The 14,029-nt window shown below is 45.1% G+C and overlaps 1 protein-coding gene across 1 annotated transcript in view; it reads left to right on the top strand.

The window, feature by feature from the left end:
- Nucleotides 1-3,571: 3,571 nt before the first annotated feature.
- Nucleotides 3,572-14,029, top strand: part of GGT5 (gamma-glutamyltransferase 5) — a 340,283-nt gene continuing 329,825 nt past the window's right edge. Inside the window, exon 1 of the mRNA XM_073674260.1 lies at nt 3,572-3,691. The gene's annotated coding sequence lies outside the window, so the exon portion shown is untranslated. The remainder of the gene's footprint in view (nt 3,692-14,029) is intronic.

Here is a 14,029-nt window from a genome sequence, read left to right as displayed (position 1 = left end):
CCGAAGCACCTGGCTAGAGAGACAGTCAAACAACACTGAAGTCCAGCAAGGCCAGAAGGGCGGAGCTGGAATATATAGGCAGATGGTCACGTGACCGCAAAACACAATATAGAAAAAACTAACAGGAGGGTTCTAACACTTATAGATTGCAATCTTATAGATTGCTGTAGGCAGTCCACAGTAAAAAAGCAGCCATAGAGTGTCCGGGAACCTTCCCACAGACTTTTCTTATCCAGGGCTGCTTCTCAGCAGGGTTGGACAGGCCCACCAGAGAACCGGAGACTGCTCCGGTGGGCCCTGGCTTCTCTTTCAGGAGAGTTCATAGTGCAAACCTTGCAGATCGTGATGATGATAGAGTCCACCGTCTCCTTAGCTTATTGCTGGTACTTTTCTGTGGGAATCAGCTTATCTCCTACCAGTCTGGAATATTTCCAGTGAACTATGGTACGACACCATGGTATTAGCAGTGCCCCCAGTATCAGTAGCGAAGCCATCCACAATTTCCTTCTCAGGAATTTTATTTGGTAGACTGAGTGTCTGCCCAAATACATTAGTTTCTCACAAAGGAGCTGAAGATACTGAGTGGCAGTAGGCGCAAGTTTCTCCAGCATGTTAGACCAGAGATTACGTAAGGAAATATATCGGGAGAGATTAGTTCAGAGATGTACAGAGGAGAAAGGTTATGGATGGCTTTGTAGGTCAGTGTTAGTAGTTTTAACTGGATATGCTAGGCAATGGTGAGCCAGTGAAGGGATCTTAGATTGCAGTCTTATAGATTGCTGGAGGCAGTCCACAGTAAAAAAAAAAATGCAGCCATAGAGTGTCCGGGAACATTCCCACAGACTTTTCTTAGCCAGGGCTGCTTCTCGGCAGGGTTGGACAGGCCCACAAGAGAACCGGAGACTCCTCCGGTGGGTTTTGGCCCTCCTTGGTAGACTGAGTGGCTGCCCAAATACATTTGTTTCTCAAAAAGGAGCTGAAGATGCTGAGTGGCAGTAGGTACAAGTTTCTCCAGCATGTTAGATATCAGAGGGAGAACAGAGAGGGCAGCACAGTGGCTCAGTGGTTAGCACTGAAACTTTGCAGCGCTGGGGTCCTCGGTTCAAATGTGGCACCCCAGGAGTCTGGTTTCCACAGTGGCATTGCCTCCTTCACAAGGGGTGATGCCATGCCTGGAAGCAAGCAGGGGTCCCCTAGTCAGGTATACTAGCATGCAACACTTTCCTGGCTCCAGACCAGCAAGGGGAGCTCCTCCCCTTAGCAACTGGAATCTGGAGGCAGGGTTAGTTAGAGTTAGTGAGAGGAGTTGAAGTCAGGACAGCGAAGAGGAAAGACCTGGGGAGTGGAGCTGCACAGCAGCTCACCCCAGAGAGGAGCACAGAAGAACCGAAGTCCGATGTTGTGGGGCACTGAAGGCCCAGCAGCAGAAACCAGAGGGCAGGAGACTGCAGGTCTCCTGGCCACATCAGACGCCCGGAGGCTCAGCAGCACCATAGGGCCCAGCACCGCCACGTGAGAGCGACATTCCAAGAAGGCCCGAGCTGCCTGCCATACGGGTGAGCACAAAGATGTTTTACTCAGGGACGAGGGCCTCAGCACAGCTATAAGCAGCACGGCCAAAGAAATTAGCGCAAAAGGGAAGGCCTCCAACTTCACCTGGCGAGGTGGATTCCCAACTTGCTTCCAGGCCGCCCGGACCTCTACTACAAGCTAGTACCCGTGCCCTGGTCTGCCTAACCACCGCAAGTAAAGATAAGAGGAAACCGCCATTAAGTTGTGGACTGGTTATTATCTGCGCCATCCCCTGCACTACACTGCACAACAAGGTCTATAACATCACCATTTCCTGCCCTGGAGCTACGCTCTGCCTGTGGAGAACTGTCCCAAATCTGCTGCGTCACCAGAGGATCTGCACCGCAGCGGCGGCTCCATATAGCCGCATACCACAGGTGGCGTCACGAACATTAAACTATAAAAACTATAATCCCCTTTTATTGACCGCCCTGGGTCACAGACCAGGTCACTGCCACTGTGACATCCCCTGCACCGACCGGCCCAGCACCGAGTACCCTACGGCCCAGGGGGTGCGTCAACTATCTGCGCCATCCCCTGCACTACACTGCACAGCAATATATATAACATCACCACTTCCTGCCCTGGAGCTAAGCTCTGCCTGTGGAGAGCTGAAACAACTCTGCTGCGTCATCATCAGCTCCAGAGGATCTGCACCGCAGTGGTGGCCCCATATAGCCGCATATCACAGGTGGCGTCACGAACATTATATATGTTAAAGTCAGAAGGCCAGTAAAACCTAGGATTTACCGGTCAATCTGGACATTTACCGAGGCCGTCGGTAAAAGCTCAAAATGAAAAGTAAAATTGGACTTTTACCTGTGAAGTCTTAGTAAATGTTAACATTTACCGTCGAGCGTGGTAAAAGTCAGAAATATCAGGTGTGAAGATGGAACATCTGACTTTAACCAAGCGCAGTTGGTAAATGTGCACATTTACCACGGCTTCTTGGTAAATGTAGCTGAGAAGGGTGTAATAAAAAGTGTAAGCCACAGCGGGAAAGGAGTCTGATTAGGCAGATACGGCAAGGAAATGGAGGACACAGTGTTCAAAGTTTTTATAAATGTAATAAGAGTAAATGGGGAAAATATGGTAATAACAATGAACAAAATCTGCTACCCTGTAAGGTATCTGCTACCCTGTAACGTATGTACGTTCTATATATACAGATGTCAATCCTGACTATCCTTAACGTATGTATGTTCTATATATACAGATGTCAATCCTGACTATCCTATGATTATTGTTCCGATCATACAAAAAGTGCCCACTTCCCACTAACATACAACCACTAACCCCACACTAAAATATGCAAAAGAGAACGTCCTATGAATCTTAGGGTATCAGTGTTCCGCAGCACCCTCTCACAAAAAGTTACAAGAAGTACACACGCTGCCGTTGTAGTAGTGTATAAATTGTCCTGTACTTAGCTTCCTGTAGAGCGCAGAGTCCAAAGTCTTTCCAAGGGCCCCTTGCAAGGTGGACGCTAACACCGCTCACACGATTTACCGTTGCCGCGCCAATGTGGTAGAACCAGAAGATATGCAGATAAGCTCTGAGCTGGAGTTGCTAGGTGCCATGAACGGTCTGTTCCACCCGAGCACCTTAGTCTCTGATCAGGGGAATCGGAAGACAGCGCATTCCGAGAAAAGGCTGGAAGGAAACAGCGCAACAGCCCTGTCTGGGCTCAGTCTAGTCAGCACAGCACCAGTCCTCTCACTCTCCCTAAAATAGCTCCTGCCTCAAGTCCTAGTTTCCTGGGGTTCTCTTCTTAGATTGCTGCCCAATCATTGCCTGAAGAAAATCACTAACTCATCAATGGCAGTGTTAAACCAGTAGATGGTGCTGTTGTACAGTCTTTCACACAATGCTGAGTAACCCTATTACAAAAGAACATGGGATTCTTGCCAAGCAGTGTGGGTAAATGGGCGTACTTCCTGTTTGTGTCCTCATGCTGGACGACTGCCTGAGTGTTTTGCAAGCTGCACGTACTGCTCAAAGCTGCATAGCCGACTGCCTGTCAAAGCTGCACAGGCACTAGCTGATTGTCAGATCATGAGTGAGGAAATGAAAGATCGTTTTTCGGAGCTCTTGAATGAAGTGGTGGAGAAAAAGCGAGGTAATAATTTTTATCTCACAGACGATAAATACGAGAATATATTGAAAGAAGTGAAGGAGGCTAAGGTGGCGGTACCTAAACAGAGTATTCACTACAGGCATTTGAAGAGGTACGACATCATGACCGTCGGAAGTGATGAAAAGTTAATTGCACCAATCTCGTGTGTTGCATTACGTTCGGTGTGCAGAACTCTTTAGTGTCATTCATAATGCGCACATCAGTACCGGCCACGGAGGGCGGACCAGGATCCTAAAGGAGGTGAACCGTAAGTTCAAAAATGTCACAACGGAGTCAATAGTTATTTATCTGCGACTCTGCCAGCCATGCCAGAAAAAACAGAAGATTACCAAAAAAGGCCTTGTTGTGAAACCCATCCTACACAGTGAAATGAATTCTCGTGTAGAGATGAGCGTTGTTCTACTCGAACTGTTCGCCAATCTCAAATTCGAGCTGTTTTGGGCGGTGTTCGAGCCGTTCGGCGAACACGAACAATTTGAGAAAAATTCGGCTGTTCGAGGTTATGTTCGATAACTGTTCGTGCACCAAAATCATAACTGGATTTTTTCTCAGTAATGATGAAAATTAATGTTAATACGCAGTTTGAGTGTACAGCGGGGTGGGGGGAGGGGCAGGGGATGGATCTCTGCAGGAATAATGAAGATCTCCATTTTTTTTTCTCTTTCCCGCATTTGCAGTGGGGAGGTGCAATCTGTCAGCCTATCAGCAGCGCACACACGGAGCGAAGTGCTTTTTTTCACACAAGCAAGGGCATGTGTCATTGGCAGTGTATGTCACATGTCCTTGCCCTATAAGACCAAGCCATTTTCCCCGTCGCCACCATTTTCTCACTGCTGCAGCTGCGTGTTAGACGGCACCGCTGTTGCTGTGTGCGCTATACCTTGTTAATTTCAAGCCAATTTTCGCACAAATCTACAGATAGCTTGGGAGTAGGGAATAGTTGTGATTGCAGTCCTTTTAAGGACTAGGTTACAGCATTTCCTACGACTTTTATCAGGCAGGTCTGTGCTCTTAAATAGATAGGTTGTGGGAGTAAAGACTAATTGTAATTGGAGTCCTTTTCAGGACTAGGTTACATCAGTTCCTATCAGTTTTTGCCAGGCAGGTCTGTGCCAGTGCTGTGCAAGTTTTTTTCACAGCATTTGGCTGAATCTAGCAAAGCTAATCCTTTTTGGCCTATTGCAGAGTGTGTTAGTCAGTGGAGTAGCCTATCTGTGTTGCAAGATATACCACCTGTGTATAGAATACCAATTTTTTTACTGCACCTAGTAAAGTAAAATCTTTTGGGCATAGCATCATTCTATTAGTCCATCTATACTGACCTCCATCAGGTTGCAAACTGAATCTAATTTTTTTCTGCATCTAGCTCTGAAAAAATATTTGGCTTCTAGCTGTGTGTGGGTCTTGTTCTATTAATCCATCTATACTGACCTCCATCAGGTTGCAAACTGAATATAATTTTTTTCTGCATCTAGCTCTGAAAAAATATTTGGCCTTCTAGTAGTGTGTCGGACTTTCTCTATTAGTCCATCTATACTGACCTCCATCAGGTTGCAAATTAAAAATAATTTTTATCTGCATCTACAGTACCTCTGAAAAAATATTTGGGCTTCTAGCTGTGTGTGGGACTTGTTGTATTAGTCCATCTATACTGACCTCCATCAGGTTGCAAACTGAATATATTTTTTTCTGCATCTACCTCTGAAAAAATATTGGGCTTCTAGCTGTGTGTGGGTCTTGTTCTATTAATCCATCTATACTGACCTCCATCAGGTTGCAAACTGAATATATTTTTTTCTGCATCTACCTCTGAAAAAATATTGGGCTTCTAGCTGTGTGTGGGACTTGTTGTATTAGTCCATCTATACTGACCTCCATCAGGTTGCAAACTGAATATATTTTTTTCTGCATCTACCTCTGAAAAAATATTGGGCTTCTAGCTGTGTGTGGGTCTTGTTCTATTAATCCATCTATACAGACCTCCATCAGGTTGCAAACTGAATATAATTTTTTTCTGCATCTAGCTCTGAAAAAATATTTGGCCTTCTAGCAGTGTGTGGGACTTGTTCTATTAGTCCACCTATACTGACCTCCATCAGGTTGCAAATTCAAAATAATTTTTTGTATGCATCTAGCTCTGAAAAAATATTTGGCCTTCTAGTAGTGTGTCGGACTTTCTCTATTAGTCCATCTATACTGACCTCCATCAGGTTGCAAATTAAAAATAATTTTTATCTGCATCTACAGTACCTCTGAAAAAATATTTGGGCTTCTAGCTGTGTGTGGGACTTGTTGTATTAGTCCATCTATACTGACCTCCATCAGGTTGCAAACTGAATATATTTTTTTCTGCATCTACCTCTGAAAAAATATTGGGCTTCTAGCTGTGTGTGGGACTTGTTGTATTAGTCCATCTATACTGACCTCCATCAGGTTGCAAACTGAATATATTTTTTTCTGCATCTACCTCTGAAAAAATATTGGGCTTCTAGCTGTGTGTGGGTCTTGTTCTATTAATCCAGCTATACAGACCTCCATCAGGTTGCAAACTGAATATAATTTTTTTCTGCATCTAGCTCTGAAAAAATATTTGGCCTTCTAGTAGTGTGTGGGACTTTCTCTGTTAGTCCATCTATACTGACCTCCATCAGGTTGCAAACTGAATATATTTTTTTCTGCATCTACCTCTGAAAAAATATTGGGCTTCTAGCTGTGTGTGGGTCTTGTTCTATTAATTCATCTATACTGACCTCCATCAGGTTGCAAACTGAATATAATTTTTTTCTGCATCTAGCTCTGAAAAAATATTTGGCCTTCTAGTAGTGTGTCGGACTTTCTCTATTAGTCCATCTATACTGACCTCCATCAGGTTGCAAATTAAAAATAATTTTTACCTGCATCTACAGTACCTCTGAAAAAATATTTGGGCTTCTAGCTGTGTGTGGGACTTGTTGTATTAGTCCATCTATACTGACCTCCATCAGGTTGCAAACTGAATATATTTTTTTCTGCATCTACCTCTGAAAAAATATTGGGCTTCTAGCTGTGTGTGGGACTTGTTGTATTAGTCCATCTATACTGACCTCCATCAGGTTGCAAACTGAATATATTTTTTTCTGCATCTACCTCTGAAAAAATATTGGGCTTCTAGCTGTGTGTGGGTCTTGTTCTATTAATCCATCTATACAGACCTCCATCAGGTTGCAAACTGAATATAATTTTTTTCTGCATCTAGCTCTGAAAAAATATTTGGCCTTCTAGTAGTGTGTGGGACTTTCTCTGTTAGTCCATCTATACTGACCTCCATCAGGTTGCAAACTGAATATATTTTTTTCTGCATCTACCTCTGAAAAAATATTGGGCTTCTAGCTGTGTGTGGGTCTTGTTCTATTAATCCATCTATACTGACCTCCATCAGGTTGCAAACTGAATATAATTTTTTTCTGCATCTAGCTCTGAAAAAATATTTGGCCTTCTAGTAGTGTGTCGGACTTTCTCTATTAGTCCATCTATACTGACCTCCATCAGGTTGCAAATTAAAAATAATTTTTATCTGCATCTACAGTACCTCTGAAAAAATATTTGGGCTTCTAGCTGTGTGTGGGACTTGTTGTATTAGTCCATCTATACTGACCTCCATCAGGTTGCAAACTGAATATATTTTTTTCTGCATCTACCTCTGAAAAAATATTGGGCTTCTAGCTGTGTGTGGGACTTGTTGTATTAGTCCATCTATACTGACCTCCATCAGGTTGCAAACTGAATATATTTTTTTCTGCATCTACCTCTGAAAAAATATTGGGCTTCTAGCTGTGTGTGGGTCTTGTTCTATTAATCCATCTATACAGACCTCCATCAGGTTGCAAACTGAATATAATTTTTTTCTGCATCTAGCTCTGAAAAAATATTTGTCCTTCTAGCAGTGTGTGGGACTTGTTCTATTAGTCCACCTATACTGACCTCCATCAGGTTGCAAATTCAAAATAATTTTTTGTATGCATCTAGCTCTGAAAAAATATTTGGCCTTCTAGCAGTGTGTGGGACTTTCTCTGTTAGTCCATCTATACTGACCTCCATCAGGTTGCAAACTGAATCTAATTTTTTTCTGCATCTAGCTCTGAAAAAATATTTGGCCTTCTAGCAGTGTGTCGGACTTTCTCTATTAGTCCATCTATACTGACCTCCATCAGGTTGCAAATTAAAAATAATTTTTATCTGCATCTACAGTACCTCTGAAAAAATATTTGGGCTTCTAGCTGTGTGTGGGACTTGTTGTATTAGTCCATCTATACTGACCTCCATCAGGTTGCAAACTGAATATATTTTTTTCTGCATCTACCTCTGAAAAAATATTGGGCTTCTAGCTGTGTGTGGGACTTGTTGTATTAGTCCATCTATACTGACCTCCATCAGGTTGCAAACTGAATATATTTTTTTCTGCATCTACCTCTGAAAAAATATTGGGCTTCTAGCTGTGTGTGGGTCTTGTTCTATTAATCCATCTATACAGACCTCCATCAGGTTGCAAACTGAATATAATTTTTTTCTGCATCTAGCTCTGAAAAAATATTTGGCCTTCTAGCAGTGTGTGGGACTTGTTCTATTAGTCCACCTATACTGACCTCCATCAGGTTGCAAATTCAAAATAATTTTTTGTATGCATCTAGCTCTGAAAAAATATTTGGCCTTCTAGCAGTGTGTGGGACTTTCTCTGTTAGTCCATCTATACTGACCTCCATCAGGTTGCAAACTGAATCTAATTTTTTTCTGCATCTAGCTCTGAAAAAATATTTGGCCTTCTAGCAGTGTGTCGGACTTTCTCTATTAGTCCATCTATACTGACCTCCATCAGGTTGCAAATTAAAAATAATTTTTATCTGCATCTACAGTACCTCTGAAAAAATATTTGGGCTTCTAGCTGTGTGTGGGACTTGTTGTATTAGTCCATCTATACTGACCTCCATCAGGTTGCAAACTGAATATATTTTTTTCTGCATCTACCTCTGAAAAAACATTGGGCTTCTAGCTGTGTGTGGGACTTGTTCTATTAATCCATCTATACAGACCTCCATCAGGTTGCAAACTGAATATATTTTTTTCTGCATCTACCTCTGAAAAAATATTGGGCTTCTAGCTGTGTGTGGGACTTGTTGTATTAGTCCATTTATACTGACCTCCATCAGGTTGCAAACTGAATATATTTTTTTCTGCATCTACCTCTGAAAAAATATTGGGCTTCTAGCTGTGTGTGGGACTTGTTGTATTAGTCCATCTATACTGACCTCCATCAGGTTGCAAATTGAATATAATTTTTTTCTGCATCTAACCCAGCCAATAGTTTTGGCCTAATACCACAGTTTGGCAACTCAGCTCTGCTCGGTTACCATCCATTGTTTTTTTGTGCAAACAACTCCAGAGTTGTGAATTAGTTAACCACCAAAATGAGTGGAAAAAGGCCTGCTGCTGGTGGAAAGGGGAATAGGCGTGTTGGGAAGGGGAAAAAAGGTTGTGTCCGTGGGGTAGGTGTTAAAGCAACAGTGACATCTGCAGAAGAAAGACCATCTTCCAGCCAAACTAAAATGTCTACTTCTTTTAGCGGACAATGTGATAAGATCCCTTTCTTACGGCCACGCCAATCGCTACAAATTCCAGATGAGGCACAAAAACAGCAGGTGCTTCAACGGATATCAAGTGCTCCTTTAAGTGGGCTCTCCTCCACATCAACTTCAACATCACAAATACTCCAGTCCTCAAAGGTGTCACCCAAATCGCACTTGCTTCCTCACAGCTCCCAAATCTCCAGCTGCCCGTCTGAGTATGAGGTAGAACAGATGGTTGAGTCTGCAGAGCTGTTTACTCATACTATAGCCTGGGAATCAGAGGTCGACTCCAGCGCTTCTGTGAATCCAGATGAGGAAATGATCTGCACTGATGCCCAGAATCTTTATGAGTCGGATCCAGGACCAGACGCAGAAGGTTCTGACCATAATGTAGACCCTCATTCCCAAACTGTAACTCCTGTTGGTGGAGACAATGAGGAAGACGATGATAAGACTCAAATACCTGATTGGAGCGACAACTTTAGTTTTTTGTCAGGGCAGGAACAGGTTGGCTCTGAGGACGACGGGTGTGATAACACACAGGGTGATGATGATGAGGTTGGAGATCCCACTTACTGTCAACCCACAGTCAGCCAAGAGATGAGGTCAGCAGAGGAGGTGGAGGAAGATGCTAGTGACGACGAGGTCAGGTTGCGCCTTCCTGGACAGAGACGTAGTACTGGAAGCACGTCAACAACTGCATCCTCAAACACAACTCTGCCTCTCACCACAAGTCGTGGTGGCTCTTCAGGTCGCATGGGTGCTAAGCCTTGCATAGCCTGGGCATTTTTTCAGATCGATAAAGATGACCCAACTCGTGTTATCTGTAACATTTGTCAGCAAAAGCTAAGTAGAGGCCAAAAAATACATAGTTTGAGTACTTCATGCATGAACCGGCACATGGACATGAAGCATAAGTTGCAGTGGGAAGCTCAGTGTGCTACAATGCGGCCTAGCCGGCCGGGCCAACCACCGTCTGCCATATCTTGTGCATCCGCGGCCTCTTCATCCTCTGTGACTGGGGGGACAGCAGTCACACCTGTTTTGGGGCGCAGACCTGCCACCTCTTTACCCGCAACAGCCAGCGTGATTGGCAGGTCATCATTTTCTTTGGAGGTGGTAACACCAGCTGGTGTTGAGCGCTGTCCGACATCGATAGCACCACCTTTGGATCAAGGCAACCTAACATGTCCGCCTGCATCTTCCTCACAGACCGGCAGTTTGCCGGGGACACCCTTATCAACCCCGTCTAAGCACAATAGCCAGCCCTCGGTCCCTCAGATGTGGACAAGTAAAAGACCATTTCCTCCTAGCCATGAGAAAGCTAAGAGGTTGAATTTCACCATCTGCAAGCTCTTGGCTACAGAAATGCTGCCTTTCCGCCTGGTGGACACAGAGGATTTTCGAGACCTTATGTCCGTCGCAGTGCCCCAGTACCAGATGCCCAGTCGGCACTACTTCTCAAAGAAAGGTGTGCCTGCGCTCCACCAGCATGTCGCACACAACGTCACCGCTTCTTTGAGAAACTCTGTGTGTGACAGGGTGCATTTCACCACAGACACTTGGACGAGTAGGCATGGACAGGGGCGTTACATGTCGCTGACTGGGCACTGGGTAACTATGGTGACAGCAGGACAAGGGGCTGCTGTCCAAGTCTTGCCGTCCCCACGAGTTGTGCGTCAATCCTCTTTATGCCAAAGTTCCTCCACTGCTTCTGCCTCCTCAACCTCCTCTTGGTCTTCCACCTGCACCCAAAGCCTGTCTGGTCATGCCACAAGCTTTCTAACTGCGCAGAAGGGATCCTGCACACCTCCTTACTATGCTGGCAGTAGGGCTCAACGTCATCAGGCGGTTTTTACTTTGAAATGTCTGGGAAATGTGAGTCACACAGCTGAGGAGTTGTGGTCAGCTCTGGAGAACCAATTTCATGAATGGCTGTCTCCACTGGACCTGAAACCAGGGAAGGCCGTGTGTGACAATGCTGCAAACCTGGGTGCGGCCCTTCGCCGGGGCAATGTCACACACGTGCCTTGTATGGCTCACGTGTTGAACCTGGTTGTCCAGCAATTTTTAGCCCACTATCCCAGACTAGATGGCCTTCTGCAGAGGGCACGGTCGCTGTGTGCTCACTTCCGCCGTTCGCATCCCGCAGCTCAGCGACTTACATCTCTACAGAAGTCGTTGGGCCTGCCACTTCACCGGCTAAAATGCGATGTGCCTACCCGGTGGAATTCAACTCTGCACATGTTGCAGCGACTGTGGCAGCACCGACAAGCCCTGGTGCAATACGTTCTGACGTATAGCCTGGGCCAACGAGATCCAGAGGTGGGGCAAATCACGCTGGAGGAGTGGTCTCAGATCAGGGACCTATGCACCCTTCTGCACAGTTTTGAAATGGCGACGAAGATGTTTAGTGCTGATGATGCCATTATCAGCATGACTATTCCGGTGATTTACATGCTGGAGCACATGTTAAACAGAATTCGGAGTCAGGTGGTGGCACAAGAGGAGGTGGAGGAAGTAGAGGAGGAGGAGTTGTATGCGGAAGGGCTAACATCTGCAAGGTCCAGACGGTCGGCAGCACCAAGGCGGCAGGCATGTGAGGGTGGGGGAGATGGTTTTACCAGGGCGCATGGTAGCAGCCAAACTAGTGAGGAAGGTGCAGGAGCCCAGGAAGAAGTGGAAGACGAACTGATGGAAGACTCATCAGATGAGGGAGACCTTGATCACATTTCTGTTGTGCGAGGTTGGGGGGAGAGGACAGAGGAAGGAAGCATGATTGTTACCTCGCCACCAACACAACAGGGACTTGGTGCTCCTGGATGCGCAACACACATGAGTGCCTTCTTGCTGCACTACCTGCAACATGACCCTCGAATTGTGAGAATTAGAAATAATCCTGACTACTGGGTTGCCACACTGTTAGATCCCCGGTACAAAAGTAAATTTGCAGAAATTATTCCTGCCATAGAAAGGGATGCACGCATGCAGGAGTATCAGCAGAGACTGTTGCAGAATCTTACATGTGCTTTTCCACAAAACACCAGTGGTGCACGTAGTGAATCTCACAGTTTCAACTTGCCAACCGTGGGACCGTCAAGTGTTCAGCACTCAAACCGTAACAGAACCACAGTATCTGCTGGTAACATCAATTTTGCGGAATCATTTCACCACTTTTTTAGCCCATCCTTTGCAAGGCCACAGGAGACAAGAAGTCTGACACATAGTCAACGCCTAGAGACGATGGTACAGGAGTATCTCCAAGTAAACATTGAAGCCACGACTGTGTCACTGGACCCTTGCTCTTTTTGGGCTTCCAATCTGGATAAATGGCCGGAGCTAGCCACTTACGCCTTGGAGATCTTGTCATGCCCCGCAGCCAGCGTTCTGTCTGAACGTATGTTCAGCGCTGCTGGTGGTGTGCTGACAGATAAGCGCACGCGGCTCTCCACTGATAATGTAGACAGACTCACGTTCATAAAGATGAACAAATCATGGATCCGAAACGACTTTTCTACCCCTGTGTCATCCTGGGGAGAGTAAAAGCTTGATGATTGGTTAAAATCACCCTACCAACCGTTTTAAGCTTTCAAATTACTAATCATGTTTATCTGTATCTTGACTGGAAAATAATTTGGGCTTTGTAGCAGTGTGCAGCACTGATCCTATTAGGCCATCTATAATAAGCTCCACCAGATTTAAAATTAAAAATAATTTTTAGCTGCATCTAGCCCGGAAAATAATTTTGGGGCTCCGAGATGCGCAAGACACATAAGTGCCTTCTTGCTGCACTACCTGCAGCATGACCCTCATATTGTCAGAATTCGAAGTAATCATGACTACTGGGTTGCCACACTCTTAGATCCCCCAAACTTTTCGATCAACCTTTTCATTTTAATAAAGACCAAAAAAATGGTCATTTTTGAAATTATAAGCATTAGCAGGTTGTTAGAAACTGAAATCAAACAGTTTTCAACTCAAAACTTTATTCTAGGTGATGTTACATTTTCACATAGGACCCCTTGTTCGAAAGGAGCTTCTGAACTCTCTCGTCCATTGAATTTGTCAGGTTTTGGATGGTTTCTGCTTCAATTGTTTTGCATGAGGACAGAATACCCTCCCAGAGCTGTTGCTTAGATGTGAACTGCCTCCCGCCATCATAGACACTCCTTTTAATGATGCTCCAAAGGTTCTGAATGGGGTAGAGGTCAGGGGAGCATGGGGGTCACACCATAAGTTTGTCCCCTTTTATGCCCATATCAGCCAGAGATGCAGATGTTTTATGTGCAGCATGAGATGGTGCATTATCATGCAGAAAAATGATCTTGCTGTGAAATACACGGTTCTTCTTCTTGAACCATGGCAGGAAGTGCTGTTTGAGAAAATCCACATACATTATGGAGTTCATCTTTAGCGCCTTCAGGGATCCTAAAGGGGCCGACAATCTCTCTCCCCATGATTCCAGCCCAAAACATTACTCCACCTCCTCCTTGTTGGCGCTGTAGCCAACAAGGAGGACAATCGGACCATCGAGCGCTGCACGGCACTCATCCGTGAACAAAACAGTTTTGAAATCAGTCTTCATGTAATGTTTGGCCCACTGGAGCCGTTTCTGCTTGTGTGAAGTGGATAGAGGAGGTCGACAGGATGGCGTATGCACAGCTGCAAACCTCTGAAGGACCCTGCATCTTGTTGTTCGGGGGACGTTGGAGGCACAAGC

This window comes from Phyllobates terribilis, unplaced genomic scaffold (assembly GCF_046119375.1).
Source record: "Phyllobates terribilis strain yellow unplaced genomic scaffold, ASM4611937v1 Scaffold_1__5_contigs__length_1240528914, whole genome shotgun sequence".
In the NCBI taxonomy this organism is placed as follows: Eukaryota; Metazoa; Chordata; class Amphibia; order Anura; family Dendrobatidae; genus Phyllobates; species Phyllobates terribilis.
The sequence above is the reverse complement of the archived record's forward strand: the minus strand, read 5'-3'. Positions and strand labels throughout refer to the sequence as shown.